Below are 14,697 nucleotides of genomic sequence, written 5' to 3' on the forward strand. Positions count from 1 at the left end.
CCAATCTGATGGCAAACTGGGAGAAAGTCAGTCGGTGGAAACAAAGAATGAGGGCTCATCTTCCCGATCATCAGGGAGCTCCGGCTATGCAATTAAAGTGCAGATTGGAAATATGGAATGGCCGGTTAGTCCGGGCGTTCTGGATGATCTACAAGAGGAATCAAAAAAAGGAGAGAAAACAATGGAGCAATTACTTGCGAAACATATGATGGAGGAAGTTGCGAAGGCAATTGAAAAGAAAACAGAGTCGATGATTAAGAAGAGCAATCTGGGAGTAGAATTTCAGAAAGAACTACAAAACAAAATCAATGACACCTTCAAACCAGAGAAGGCTTTTGCTGGGATGGAATATCAATCAAGGGAGTCAAATTTGATTTACCGGAGGAGGTTCCGCGGGAAAGGAAAGCGGGAGTTCTGAAACCTCCAAGGGAATCACGCGTCAAGCATGAATCAGAAGGAAGGAAGTAGCAAGAAATCCCTAGTGTCAATGTGGATGGAACTTTGGTAAGAGGTAAATCTGTTCCAGATAGCATCCCTGATGAGAAAATACACAATGTAGAGTCTCGAAGGGGTCCTGTTTGTGAAAATGCCAAAGGCAAAATCTGGGAATAATTTTCCTGGCCGCAAAGCACTTGTTTGTGAAAATGTCCAAGTGACATCTGCTGGCCAGACTAGGAATAATGTGCCTGAAAAGGTTTCATTGGGTCCAGACAAAGGGAAGGGGGTGGCAGCACATGCCAAGAATCCTCCTCAAAATCAGTGGAACATGAATAGAAAGGCTTCAGGACTGTTTCAGGGTGATACAAGTAAAACTGAGGGAGGTATTTTTGATGGGCTGCCACAGCCTTCCATTTCTGAAAAAGAGGTTGAATCCCATAGGGGTTTGCCTGCCATAAGGTTCAAGAGAAGTGAAACAAAACAAATGAATGTTGTGGAAAATCACTTGCTTATTGGCAAATTCTCTTGGGGTAGACCTAGCTTAGAAGAAATAAGAAAACTGTTTGCTAACAAATTCATTTTAAAAGGGACTGTTGAGATAGGGTGGGTGGATCCTAGGCATGTCACATTGGCTTTTTCTCAGGAGTGTGACTGTCTGAATATCTTCATGAAAGAACAGATCATGTTTGGTAGGTTCCAAATGAGGTTATTCAGATGGTCCATGGGATTTTCTACTGAGAGAGAATCCAGCATTGCTCCAGTGTGGGTAAAGCTTCCTAAACTCAGTGCTAACTGCTTTAATCTTGCCTCTCTTAGGCAGATTAGCAAGCCAATTGGCAGGTTCCTAGCACCAGATTATGCAACCCTGCACTTCACTAGACCTAGCTATGCTAGGATCAAAGTTGAGGTTGACCTTCTAAAGCCTCTGATCCATGAGATTTTCATTGGGTTTGATGATGAGCCTGGATCAGAGGATTTAGGTTATGTTCAAAAGCTGGAATATGAAAGGGTTCCTCCCTATTGTACAAAATGCTTTAAACAATCATGCTATAGAGTCTTGTAGGCAAGTTAATGCAGGTGCAAAAGAAAGGGGGTCTCAGTGGAACACAGGAGCTGACATGCCTAAAAAGGAAGGAGGACCTAATAAAGGGCATAAGACATGGCCACAGACTAATGAAAGAGGGACACATGGCCGGGAGGTGCCTACTGAGACCCAACAACAGGCTATGCAGAATCAGACCACTCAGACTGCTGTGAACATGCAGCAGCAGACTGAGCAGAAGCAAAAGAATGTGGCTCCTGCTGTTAAACAGCAGCAAGGGGCTCAAATGGGTTTGTTCAAAGGGGAATCAAGTGGTTTGGGAAGGGGAGTGAGTTCTGAGGGAGAGGATCAAAAGTATGTGCAAAAGAATGAAGGGTGAGACAAGAGCAGAAAAGGGAAAAAAGTGAGTGTTGAAAAGAATAAGGGATGGGGCTCAGAGAGTTACTATGGGGCTTTGGGTGTTGATGTTGATGGGGATGGGGATCTAGGTGACCAGAACAAAGTCAGGGTGGACTGGGATCCAGGGGACCTATAAAAGAAGGAGAGTTCAGGTACAGAGGAGAGAGAGATTGATTCAAATGAGGAGTTTGTTGCTTCAGTTGAAGAAAGTGAGGGAGATTAAGAGGCTATCAGAGTGAAGGAGGTGGAGAAAGGGGCGGAGACTCTCTTAAAGGAAATGAATGCCACACCAACCAAGCTGACCAGAGCTCAAAAAAAGAAATTAAAGAATTAAAAAGGAAGTGGGGGAAAGAAGGCTGGTGCCTCTGTGGCTGGGGTGGGTGGTAAGGAGACATGTTGAAGTTAATCTGTTGGAATGTGAGGGGAGTTGGCTCCCAAGGCTCCCCTTACAGGATAAGAAACTTGGTGAGGTTGCATAAACCTTGTTTGGTCTGCTTCCTTGAACCAATGAGGGGAGAGGATTACAGAAAACAAGTAAGTATGGCCCTAGGGTGGGATGTGACAAAGTGTATTGGAAATGACAAAATTTGGTTGTTCTGGACAGAAGAGACAACTAATTCTGTAGTTAGTATGAAAGACCAGATCATCACAGTAAGAGTGGGGAGTGTAGGAATGGAAAAAGAGGTGTGTATCTCATTTGTTTATGCAAGTTGTAGTGTGAGAGTGAGGAGGGAGTTGTGGGAAGAAATAGGGGATATATTTGAAGGTTTACAGGGCCAGGAGGGTTGGGCAGTGATGGGGGATTTCAATTGCATTCTGAATGTAGAAGAAAAGAAGGGAGGGCTGCCATATGATATGTTAAAAAGCAGGGAATTTCAGGAGTGTGTTGATAAGGTTGGTCTAAGGGAGGTAGTAAGTTATGGAGGGCCTTTCTCATGGTGGAATGGCAGGCATGGAGAGTAGGCAGTTTGGAAAAAGTTGGATAGGTGTATGATGAATGATGAATGGGAGGAAAAACTGAAAACTTACACACAATATCTTTCAAAGGCTGCCTCTGACCATTCTCCAATGGTCATTCACATTGAACCACAAATAAAAATGGGGAGAAAGCCTTTCAAATACCTGAACATCTGGAGTGACCACGAACAATTTATGAGCATTGTAAGGGAGGGATGGGAGGGAAGGGTAGAAGGGAATGCAATGTACAGATTCCAAACAAAATTGAAAAGGCTAAAAAGTCTACTAAAAAAGTGGAACTGGAGTCATTTGGGAACATATTTGAGAATGTAAAAAAGCAAGAGGGAAGGGTGAGGGAGTTAGAGGTGGTTCTGCGGAATGATTCCTCTAATCAAAACTTAATCATGTATAAAAAAGCCCAAGCTGAGTTACAAAAGGCAATGGTGAGAGAGGAGAGATATTGGCAGCAAAAGGCACATGTCCAATGGGTGCAGGAAGGTGACAAAAATACAAAATATTTCCATGGGTTGGTGAGAGAAAGGAGGAAGAAGCAAGTGATTCACAAAATAAAAAATGAGGAGGGGGACTGGGTAGAGGATCAGAATCAGGTGGCAGGGCTGGCTGTAGAGTTCTTTCAGAAAATGTTTGAAGCTGAGGAATCTCAGCTTGATATAACAGTGTTTGATTGTTTGCAGGGGCAAGTAACAGAAGAAGAAAATAAAAAATTGGTGGAAAAACCCACAGAGGAGGAAATCAGAAGCAGTGTGTTCAGCATGAATCCGAACAGCTCTGATGGGCTTGATGGTTTTGGAGGAGGATTCTATCAGAGCTGTTGGGAGGTCATCAAAGGTGATCTTTGTGAGGTAATTTCAAATTTCTTTGAGGGGAAACCCTTGACCAAATTCTACACTCACACAGCAATTGTGCTAATTCCAAAGTCCCAAAACCCAGCTACTTTTGCAGATTATAGACCAATCAATCTAAGCAACTTTTGTAATAAAATAATCTCCAAGATCATGGTCTCAAGATTGGCTGACATTCTTGCTAGGCTGATTGGTCCATATCAGGCTGGGTTTGTGAAGGGTAGAAACATTATAGACAATATTCTGCTAGCTCAGGAGCTATGCCAGGGTATGTCTGCTGCAAACAAAGATGTGGTCCTAAAATTGGACATGGCCAAGGCATATGACAAGATGTCCTGGAAATGTGTCTTGGCTGTGTTAGAAAAGTTTGGATTTTGTGAAAAATGGATTGATCTTGTGAACAGGACTATTAACAACATTTGGTATTCAGTTATTGTCAATGAAAATCAAACAGGGTTTTTTCACTCCACTAGGGGTCTTAGACAAGGGGACCCATTGTCCCCTAGTCTCTTCATAATTGCTGCTGAACTTTTATCTTGTTTGTTGAATCGGAATGGGAGTGAGTTTACACAGGCAAAGGGGGGACCTGGGATCAATCATCTGTCCTTTGTAGATGATATGATCATTTTCACAACAGGGAAAGGGGAGGCTGTGAGGGAAATAATGAAAACTTTGGAGTGTTATGAGAGTCAATCGGGGCAGCTTGTTAACAAAAACAAGAGTGGTTTTTATATGCATAGCAAGGTGAGGAGTGAAGATGTGAGCAGGGTGAGGGCTATAACAAAATTTCAGCATAGAGTGTTCCCTTTTACATATTTAGGATGCCCTATTTACATGGGAAGGAAGAGAGTGGATTTGTTTTCATCTTTAATTGACAGGATTGCAGCAAGATGCAGAGGTTGGCACACTAGACTCCTAACACAGGGAGGCAAAGCTGTGCTGATCAAATCAGTGTTGCAGGCCCTCCCTATGCATGTTTTCTGTGCAATTAATCTTCCCAAGGCTGTTATCAAACAGATTGAGAGGATCTTTGCAAATTTTTTCTGGGAAGAGGTGGATGGGAAGCATAAATACCATTGGAGTGCTTAGGATTCATTGGCAAAAACAACTGAGCAGGGAGGAGTGGGCTTTAGTAGTTTGAAGGAGATGGTTGCAGCTGCAGGGATTAAGCTTTGGTGGCACTTTAGGGTTGATAAATCATTGTGGAAGGAATACATGGAGGCTAAGTACTGCAGCAGATCAAACTCAGTGTATAAAAGTTGGCAGTATAAAGATTCCCACATATGGAGGAGGTTGGTGGAGACAAGGGAAAGGGTAGAAGGGGAGATAATATGGAAGATAGGGGAAGGTAATGTGAGTTTATGGTGGGACAACTGGGATGGGGAAGGTGCCTTGGCAAAGAGATTAAACATTGGAGGGAAAACAAGATCAAAAGAAAAGGTGAAGGATTTCTTTAAAGAAGGAAGATGGGAAGTGGAGGGACTGTAAGAAGAGGTGGGAAGGCAATTAATCAGACTAACCCTGAGAGAAGGAGTCCCAAATAAGGCTATTTGGAGACCAGAATCTAGTGGGAATTTTACCTTTGCAGCAGCAAAAAAATTTGAAAGAAATCAGAATGGTGAAAGAGAGTGTTACAGGCATTGGAGTAGAGAAGAATTTGGGCAAAACATGTGCCTTGGAAAGTCTCCTTCTTAGTATGGAGAGTTTTCAAAAGAAAGTTGCCAATGGATGATGTTTTAACAAGGTTTGGGTATCACATTGTATCCAGATGTAGTTGCTGTTCTGTACCTGCTGTGAGTACTTTGCAGCATGTTTTCTGTACAGGGGAGGTTGCAAAAGAAATATGGAGTTAGTTTGCAGCAACTTTGGGAATCAAAGTTCATACAAGAAGCTTGGAACAAGTATGCTATGCCTAGTGGAAGAAAAAGAAACAGAATAGGTTGTTGAAGTTCATAACAGAAAAACTGCCAATGATCATTATTTGGGAATTATGGGTCAGCTTCACCCAGTGCAAATATGGAGGAAAGAAGGTTGCAGTGACAAGGATTAAATTTCAAATAACAAAAGCAGTGACTGAGTGCATAGCTAGAAGGTGGCCAGAGTGGGATCCTTTCCCTCCCATTTGGACTGTTGTTCTTAGAAAGGCAGAAGGGTTTGGAGTGCAGAGAGTGGTGGTGAGGAGCAACTGGTGTAAACCAGTTGGAGGCTGGGTTAAGGTTAACTTGGCTATTGCCACAAGAAGGAAGAGTTGTGGTTTTATCATACGGAATGCAAGAGGACAATTCTGTTTAGCTGGGGTCTACTCTGAGAACCTGTTTAGTAATGCTGTGGAAATGAGGAAGATTATGGAACAGGACATATGGGCTTGGTGTAGGAGGAAGAAGATAGAGAGGGTGGAATTGGAATCTGATGAGCCTGAGCTCCTTAAGGCAATGAATCAGATGGGTAGGGTGAGATCAAATGTATGCAATGCAATGGTCAATTGCTTTGCTTGCTGCTTAACAGATAGGTGTGAACTCTGGAATGTGGTCTTTCAAAAGGAGAGCAGCTTGCCAAGACATCTGGTACAGCTGTTAGGCCTTGAGGGCATTCCACATTTTGCTTTTGCCCCTGGGCATGACTTGGCTGGACCATGACAGAAGCAGGTGGGCTGATGAGGGGGGAGTGCTGGGCTCCTGCCTGAGGCTGCACCAGTTGGATCTGTTTCCCACACTTCACCACCCCATTGATGAAGGATCACAACAGAACCTGGGAACCAGGTATGATGATGGGGCAGCTGTAGGGTTGCAGTTGCTGCAAGAAATCAAAAGCTCAAGGGATCATGACAGCAGGGCAGCAGCAGCACAGGTAGCTTCTTCTGTAAACTTTCTTTGGTACATTGTAGATCTAACCTTTGCAGCAAGTGAGTTTGGCTTATATGCAGCAATGGAAAGTCACAACAGACCTGGGGTAGTTTATGGGGGGGGTATCTGTAATGCTCTTCATGATCTAGCACAGTTTGTACACAGAATTAGGAGTGCTTATTGAGGCTCCTTGTCTTAGAAAGTCTGGTTTGAAATGGGGAAGGCAAGTATCAATGAAACATGAAAAATGAAAAATGAAAATAAAGAAGAAAGGAAAAGTTGCATGTTATGTGATAAAGCTGTTGTGATCTTTACCATTGCTTAGAGGGGAGGCTAAGGGAATTACCCTGTAACACTGTAGAGATCTGCAGAGGGTAGTTCTTCTCTACCTCTAAGGGTGGCTTGTTTGCCTGCTTATGCCATTGCTTTGAGGTACACGACAAAAAACACCTTGTGATAACCATGCAGAGATCTGTACATAGGGTGTTTGTGTCATCTCTTAGGGTGGTTTTGAGTAGGGTTGCTAGGGTGTTATTGCTTAATGGCTGGCATTATTAATGCCCCTGGATAAACCACAGAGCTCTGTGCCAGGTGGGGTTAGTTAGTCCATTAAGGGTAATAACCTAGAAGGATCTTGAGGGCATCGGTCCCAATATGATGTACAGGGCATGGATCATGAATGAGCATTAAGGGGTTAGAAGTGGTCCTTTGAGAATGGTAAGGAGACTTTGTGACTATTGATGCATGATGAGTTGGACTAGCTTGATGGATTGGTAAGGTATACAATGTGGGAATGAAGGAGCACAGGAGAGGATATTTTGGGTTGTAAGGGTCTGTTGGCTTTGATCCTAGATGTTGTTTTAGTTGCTATGATAAGTATGTAAGGCCGAATGGCCTCTTGTGTTTGGTGATCACTTTTGGATCACATGTATGACTCTTGTGTTTTAGAAATGAAATGAAGGATGGTTTAAAAAAAAAAAAAAACCCTAACCCCTAAATCTAACCCCTAAACCCTAAACCCTAAACCTTAAATCTAACCCCTAAACCTTAAATCTAACCCCTAAACCTAATAGTTGTTTGATTGCTTGATGGAATAGTTGTTTGATAGCTTATTTTGATCTTGGAGGTAAGGATGCTTGACTTATTAGTCATGATATTGAGACTTTGATAGGTTTATGGCATTGTTGTAAGGCATTATGCCCGGTTTATGGAAGGGTCACTTTTGGGCCCATGTACTTGACATTTGCTTTGAGTTTGGTATACAATGACTATTTTTAAAAAAAAAAACCCTAAATCCTAAATCCTAAACCTAACTCTAACCCCTAAACCTAACCCTAACACCTAAATTGAAACCCTAACCCCTAAACCTTACCCTAAATCCTAAACCCTAAAACTAACCCTAACCCCTAAATCTAACCCTAATCCTAATCCTAACCCCTAAATTGAAACCCTAACCCCTAAACCTAAACCCTAAACCCTAAATCTAACCCTCTAGGGCCTCTTGTATATTTTGAGGTCACTTTGGGGCCATTGATTGTAATGGCTTTGCCACATTTTGATAAAAATAAAAAATAAAAAAAAAACCCCTAAATCTAACCCTAACCCCTAAACCTAACCCTAACACTTAAACTGAAACCCTATCCCCTAAATCTAACCCTAACCCCTAAATCGAAACACTAACCCTAATTGTAACCCTATATTGAAACCCTAAACCCCAAACCTTAACCACTAAACCCTAACCCCTAAACCCAAACCCTAACCCCTAAATTGAAACCCTAACCCCTAAACCTTACCCTAAATCCTAGAGGGATAAGGAGGGAACTGTGGGAGGGAATTAGGGAACTAGCTGAGGGGGAGGTAGGTAATGGAGCATGGGTAGTCATGGGAGATTTCAACTGCATTTTAAATGCTGATGAAAAGATGGGAGGGATTGCTTATAATATGGACAAAAGTAGGGAATTCCAACATTGCATTGATGAATCAGAGTTGAGGGAGGTGCCATATTATGGAACACTTTCACATGGTGGAATGGGAGGAGTGGGGAGCATGCAATATGGAAGAGGCTTGATAGATATTTAATAAATGAACAATGGGAAAATGAGATACAAACATATGTCCAGCACCTGTCAAAAAATACTTCTGATCACTCTCCACTATTAATAAAGATGGAGACTAAACAAAAACTGGGTAGAAAGAATTTCACATTTCTAAATGTGTGGTGTGAGCATGAACAGTTCTTGGAAGTGGTCAGAAGATCTTGGGAGGAGGAGGTGCAAGGAAATGCCATGTACACATTTATGACAAAGCTGAAAAGGTTGAGGGCTGTCCTGAAAAAATGGAACTGGGAGGTTTTTGGGGATATCTTTGCAAAACTGAAAAATTTAGAGGGATATATATAATGAGAGAATCACAGGCAGACTAGAATAGGGAATCACAGGAAGCCTAGAATAGGGAATCACAGGAAGCCTAAAATAGGGAGTCATAATCTGACTCAAATACATAGAGTATTAATAGCGCCAAGGAGTATTGGAAGATATATTTGATCCAAGTTGGGGAAGGTATATGGGGCTTAGTCTCTCTTTTATGATTAGTATGATCAATAGATATATTTGCCAGATTATTTGCTAAAATTGCAAAATGATTATTTTTTGAATTTCTAGTTCAATCTAACTAGTATGTGGATTTAAATAATGAAGATCTTTTCATTCCATGAAATTTCTCGATATTCTATTAAATTTGGGTTCTTATCTCCTATATGTTATAGCATATAATAAGGCTTTAATCGTATACAATATCAAACAAATTCAAACAACTAACACACTTCAAAACCCTAGCAATTCCCAAAACAAAATCCCCTTTATGAAATTCAGCCTAAGATAAAATCAAACTAACTTGAACCCACGAAGTCTTTAGGCACACATTCATAAAGGAAATCCAAAAGCACAAAGTAAACGCATGGTAAAGTTTTATATATAAATAAAGAAGAAAAAGCCCTGACCATGGCTCCAACCATTGTCATGGTGAGCATATGGCAAGGCAAACAACTGGGAACGTTGTCAGTAGGGACAGACACATCCATGGTGATGTCTGCTTAGACGTCAAAGATCTTGCCACCACAATTGTGGCGGTGTTTGTGGCCATCAAAGATTGTTGCAAAACCCCAAATTCTTCGTTCTCCTTGCTAATTTGAGTCTCGGGTCGTTCCAACAATGGTACTTTTAATTTGTTCTTTCACTTTTATAGCTTCTCATGTCTTTTGGAACCTTCCATGTATCTAGACTACGACTTTGAAACTCCTCCAATTAAACTCAAAACTCCCCAATTTTAAGAATTAACATATCCTCACCACCTAGACATGATTAATAATTGAATAAAGAATAAAATTATTGGCCAAAATGCATATGAGCAACAAGAAATTTGATCGAAAATATAATGTAAGCAAATATGGCATTTATTGAAAAATGATTTCTTCCACTCTTAAATTTCACCTCCAATATTCTCCCTGATGTGACATTAATTCATTAGATGCCATGAATTAGTTAACCCTACCACTAATTCAAAATAGAAGTTACTTACCAATTAGATGCTTAGCTTCTACATCATGGGGGTGGGGGGGTGGACTTGTCACGCCCCACTTCTAGGACATGCATGAAAACCTGCAACAATACGAAGTCTAACCATACCTACTTCTCATAACCTTCATAACAACACTTGATTACATAATAATTCCACAACCCAAAATGGCAATATGTAAAGAACTAGTTCTTCCCAAGAACTTATCAATTCACCACTATTAAATATTCACAATCAAGAGTAGTATGTCTAAAATACATCACAAGCACCAAAAACCATGCATAATAGGTTATCAAGAATACAAAGGGTCAAAGGTATTATCCAACACAAGCAAAAATCTATGATAAGCTCCAATACTAGGACTAAGCATCCAAGTTTCAAAAGCCACCTTCAAGACCCCACCACTTGTGCTCGTGTTAATCACAACTGTACTCCTTATCTACTCTGGAACATGAGGAAATAGAATTAATGAACTAATGCCCAGTAAGTGATACTCTGTTCAACCCCGGATCAAGTAACCTTAAAAAATAATAAGCTTTATAGTAATTTAATAGGTGCAAATCACGATCTTCAAACTGTATCGAAGTCATATAATTCCATCATACCATACACAGGTTCTTCAAAATAGCAACTTTAGCTTTAGCTACACCGGCATCAACATTATTTCATAACACAATACTTTCAAAGCTCAAATCATTCTTTAACACATGACTCATTGGCAACCTACACCCACCATTATACCTTGTGGCATATGCCATTATCGATATAATGATCTAAAAAGACTCGACGATTCGGAATGAGTCAGGCTCGACGATTCGGAATGAGCAGGATGGAACGTTCCAACAAATAATTCAAAAGTAAAGACTCGACGATTCGGAATGAGTCATGCTCGACGATTCGGAATGAGCATTTATGAACGTTCCAAGCCAAACAAAACAAATAACAAATTGTAGGTTGCCTCATGAGTTTGGTCAAACATTCCAAATAATTCTTATAATCAAATAGTCCATTGTAGCAAAAATCGTTTTCTTAACATACACCACATAACAAAGTGCATATCCAAAAGTAATATGAAATCCGTATAGCTCATAACTTGGCAAAACAAATCTGACTTCATAAACTAATAATTGCCAAATAACTTACTTGATCCTCTCTTATAGCAAAACCCCTTAGTACAAATCACACTTACAATTAAAGTCCAAAAGGTCATGTTCACCTATTCACAAAATCCATACTTAGGCATGCCCAAAGATATCTATAATCAAGTTTAATAGTCCAAAAACATATCATAGCACTTCTTCAAACATATACTTAAAATTAATACTAATAACTCATAAATCGCATAATAGTGAACTCACACTTTAACAATCATAAATAGCTTGAGTCATACTATATCAAAAGCCCAACATATTGTTAACTCAAACTAACCCTAAAATGGGTATTCCAATTGGTAGAGATTCCAAATAAGTTATGGGTTTTGCAAAATAAGGAGAGAAGAGTTAACTACTTACCTAAAACATCCAAATCTTAGCTATTTAGCTCACCCAAATACTCCTTGTCAAAACCCTAATATTTTCAAAGCATCACTCTTAGGGCTCCAATGATAAACACAACTCAAAAAGAGTGAAATATGGAGGTCAAACTTACCTTGAATACTCCAAAAATTACTTGAGACCTAAGCTTGAAGAGGATGGAGATCAAAGCTTCAAGACTTTTTCCTTCCCTTCTCTATAGCCAATCTTCTTATCTTCTTTCAAATGAAGACTTTATCCAACCCAAGTGATTTCTTAACCTTTAAGGGTGAGAAAAGGGTAATTTGGTAATTTTATCCTAGGTCAAATTTTAGAAGCTAGCTTTGATTTGTTGACTTCATTTAATAACTATAAGTATAATTATTTTGCTTACAATGGGTATTACAGGACTGGAAGGGAAAAATATTAAGGATCTCTAGCATTACTCAATATCATTAAAAAGTTCTAACTAAGACTTTATTTATAATATCATTTAAAAAGTTTGGATGGACAAATGGATGTCTAACAACAAAACAAATGGGGGACTAAATTGGTTAAGATTTTTAAAGTTGAGAGACTTAATTGGTCAAAAAATAGTCAAAGATTAAATTGATAATTTCGTTATAGTCAATGGACCATTTCGATAATTAACTCTTAAAATTCGATGGAAGGAATAATTGACTGGTGACATCGGAAGCAGTTTATTTTGAAAATGATTTGACTTTGTGGTTATTAGTTGTATTTTTCCACGTAAGTCGACAAGCAATAATATTAATTGCTCAAACTTATATTACTTTGAATTGATCCAAATAATAACAATAATTCGTTGTGCATTTTAATGAGTTGGTTGGAAAGTAGTAGTTCGGTTGCAGTCAACTTTTCATTTGTTTCTTTGTTCATGCACGTTTGGGCATGCAGATTGACTTGAGATCAATGATGTTAATAAGTAAGACATTAATGAAAAAGAAGAAGAAAATATTTTTTTTTTAAAATGTAAGTACCCAAAAAAACACATATACACGTAGTTAAAATTGTGATGGTAAGTTGTCTACATGGACAGCTCATTTAATCAAAGGGGGTGAAATTTGAAAAGAAAGACCAGGGATCAAACTTCTGTATGTGTTCAACTGAGTTACCATGATTTTCATCCTCACATATGCTCTGTCGGGTTGGACCGTGGGAACCCTTGGAGTTGGAGATTCAATCTTTTGGGAAGAAAATTATGATGGTAAGTGATTATACCAAAAAATTTAATATTCGTATTAGAATCTAACTCTTGTTAACTATTATATAATATAACCCAATGTGGTAGCTCAAGTGGCAAGTGAGCTCTCTTTGTGGGGAAGAATTTCAAGAGAACACGCACAAGTGAGCTCTCGGAGCGAACGTGGGTGTACCTGAACCGTTAAACGGACAGAAAAAAACATATGAGAGGTCATGATATCGAGTCTTAGTGGAGGTGCCATTGACCTTTGTGCTTCAATAAATTAATTTTCATTTTTTACTTACTTTTTTAACAAAGTTTTATGATTTTTAAATTCAGATTCTTGCATTTAATAGAACATTGAATAGAGTTTTTAAATTACATATATAACTTTTAAGAACTAACGATAAATTCAATGGTACAAAAAATTAAATTGAAAGTAATTTTAATAAAGTCTCATTATATGAGTAAGTCATATAAAATAAGACACATGATGTAAAATAAAAATAAATATTACGTAAAATTATAATTAGACACAATATTTTATTGCATACCCCTGGCTCCACCTCCATTATTTTACTACTAGTCATGCTATACGCGATGCAACAAAATAAATGTTTAATATTAGTACTTAGTGTTAAAATTATAGTTATATTAAAATAAATTTTTTAAAAATATAGTATCTAAATTTTAAAAAGGTCGTAAAACTCATATTATTTTAAAAAGTATAATTGATAATTTGGGTAATAGTCATGTTATGATTAATAATTGTTGTAGTATTTTTTTTTTTAGAATATTATGTCTACACTAGAAAAAGCTAAGGAGTAGCATTTAAAAAGTGGTAAATGTAAAAAAAAAAATGGTAAATGAATAAATATAATTATGGAAGTAGTTAATATATAATAACGGAAGTTTAACACTATAAAGACAATTTTATTCGATAAAAAGTAGCAATGAAATATTTATAACACAATATACAACTCAACAAGTATAGGAATATGGACATAAATTAGTGGTACTAACATAGATTCCCTCTTATATAATTTTTTTTTATTTTTTTTATAAGTTTGAACCTCAAACTTTAGAGCCTTACACCATTCATGTTTTAGAGATTGGTAGAGGAAATAAATCACGGAATATGTCTCAACAGACTTACAAATTACATGCCCATGATCAAATTGTGGGATATTTAAATTTTTATAGATTAATGATTATGAATATAGAGATGGGTTATTGTTGCTCTCCTTTTGCAGTTTGCTCTCTTGATTTCCTCCTTTTTTACCCTTTTCTAATTTCGTATAGACTTGGCCTTCCTTGTTTAACTAATGTAATTTGAATTGAGACAAGTTGAGGTTAAAGTCTACGACAATCTTAAAACGCTGCCCAATGAAAAGAGTGCATGGGAACGTAGAAAATTTGTCTTCCTTAGATTTGATGGGGACGAGCCTACAATCATGACCCTTTGACCCAACCGGCGGCATATATATGCTTTCACTTTCATTTACATTAAAACTAGATTATAATTCATGTTTCCTTCATTTTTTTTTTGTGTGGTAACTAAAGAATTTCATAGTTGCCAAGACCTTGGGTAGTATTGACTCTTTGTGTTTCAGTAGGTTAAAAAATAGTTATAAACAGATACTATATTAAGAATTTCATAATGATCCTAACTTGTCTCTCAATTATATTGTCACAAGTTTTCACTTTCAGTTGTCTATGAAATGGATTCATTCATCACTTGTCTCTCAATTATATTGTCACAAGTTTTCTCTTTCAAGTTGTCTATGAAGTGGATTCATTCATCTCTTAATTGTTTGCAAAGTGAGTTCTTAACCAAACTCATCAAACAGAACTCATGGGTAAAAGA

At 38.4% G+C, this 14,697-nt stretch overlaps 1 long non-coding RNA gene across 2 annotated transcripts; it reads right to left on the reverse strand.

The window, feature by feature from the left end:
• Positions 1-10,304: 10,304 nt before the first annotated feature.
• LOC116023933 lies at positions 10,305-11,879 on the reverse strand. Of its 2 annotated transcripts, XR_004099464.1 has the most exons (3): positions 11,763-11,879; positions 11,627-11,681; positions 10,305-10,559 (listed from the first exon to the last, which is right to left on the reverse strand). It is a non-coding gene; the product is annotated as an uncharacterized LOC116023933 (long non-coding RNA). The 2 variants fall into 2 exon arrangements; XR_004099463.1 differs by lacking the exon at positions 11,627-11,681.
• Positions 11,880-14,697: the final 2,818 nt, after the last annotated feature.

The sequence above is a fragment of the Ipomoea triloba genome, chromosome 1 (genome assembly GCF_003576645.1).
Source record: "Ipomoea triloba cultivar NCNSP0323 chromosome 1, ASM357664v1".
In the NCBI taxonomy this organism is placed as follows: domain Eukaryota; kingdom Viridiplantae; phylum Streptophyta; class Magnoliopsida; order Solanales; family Convolvulaceae; genus Ipomoea; species Ipomoea triloba.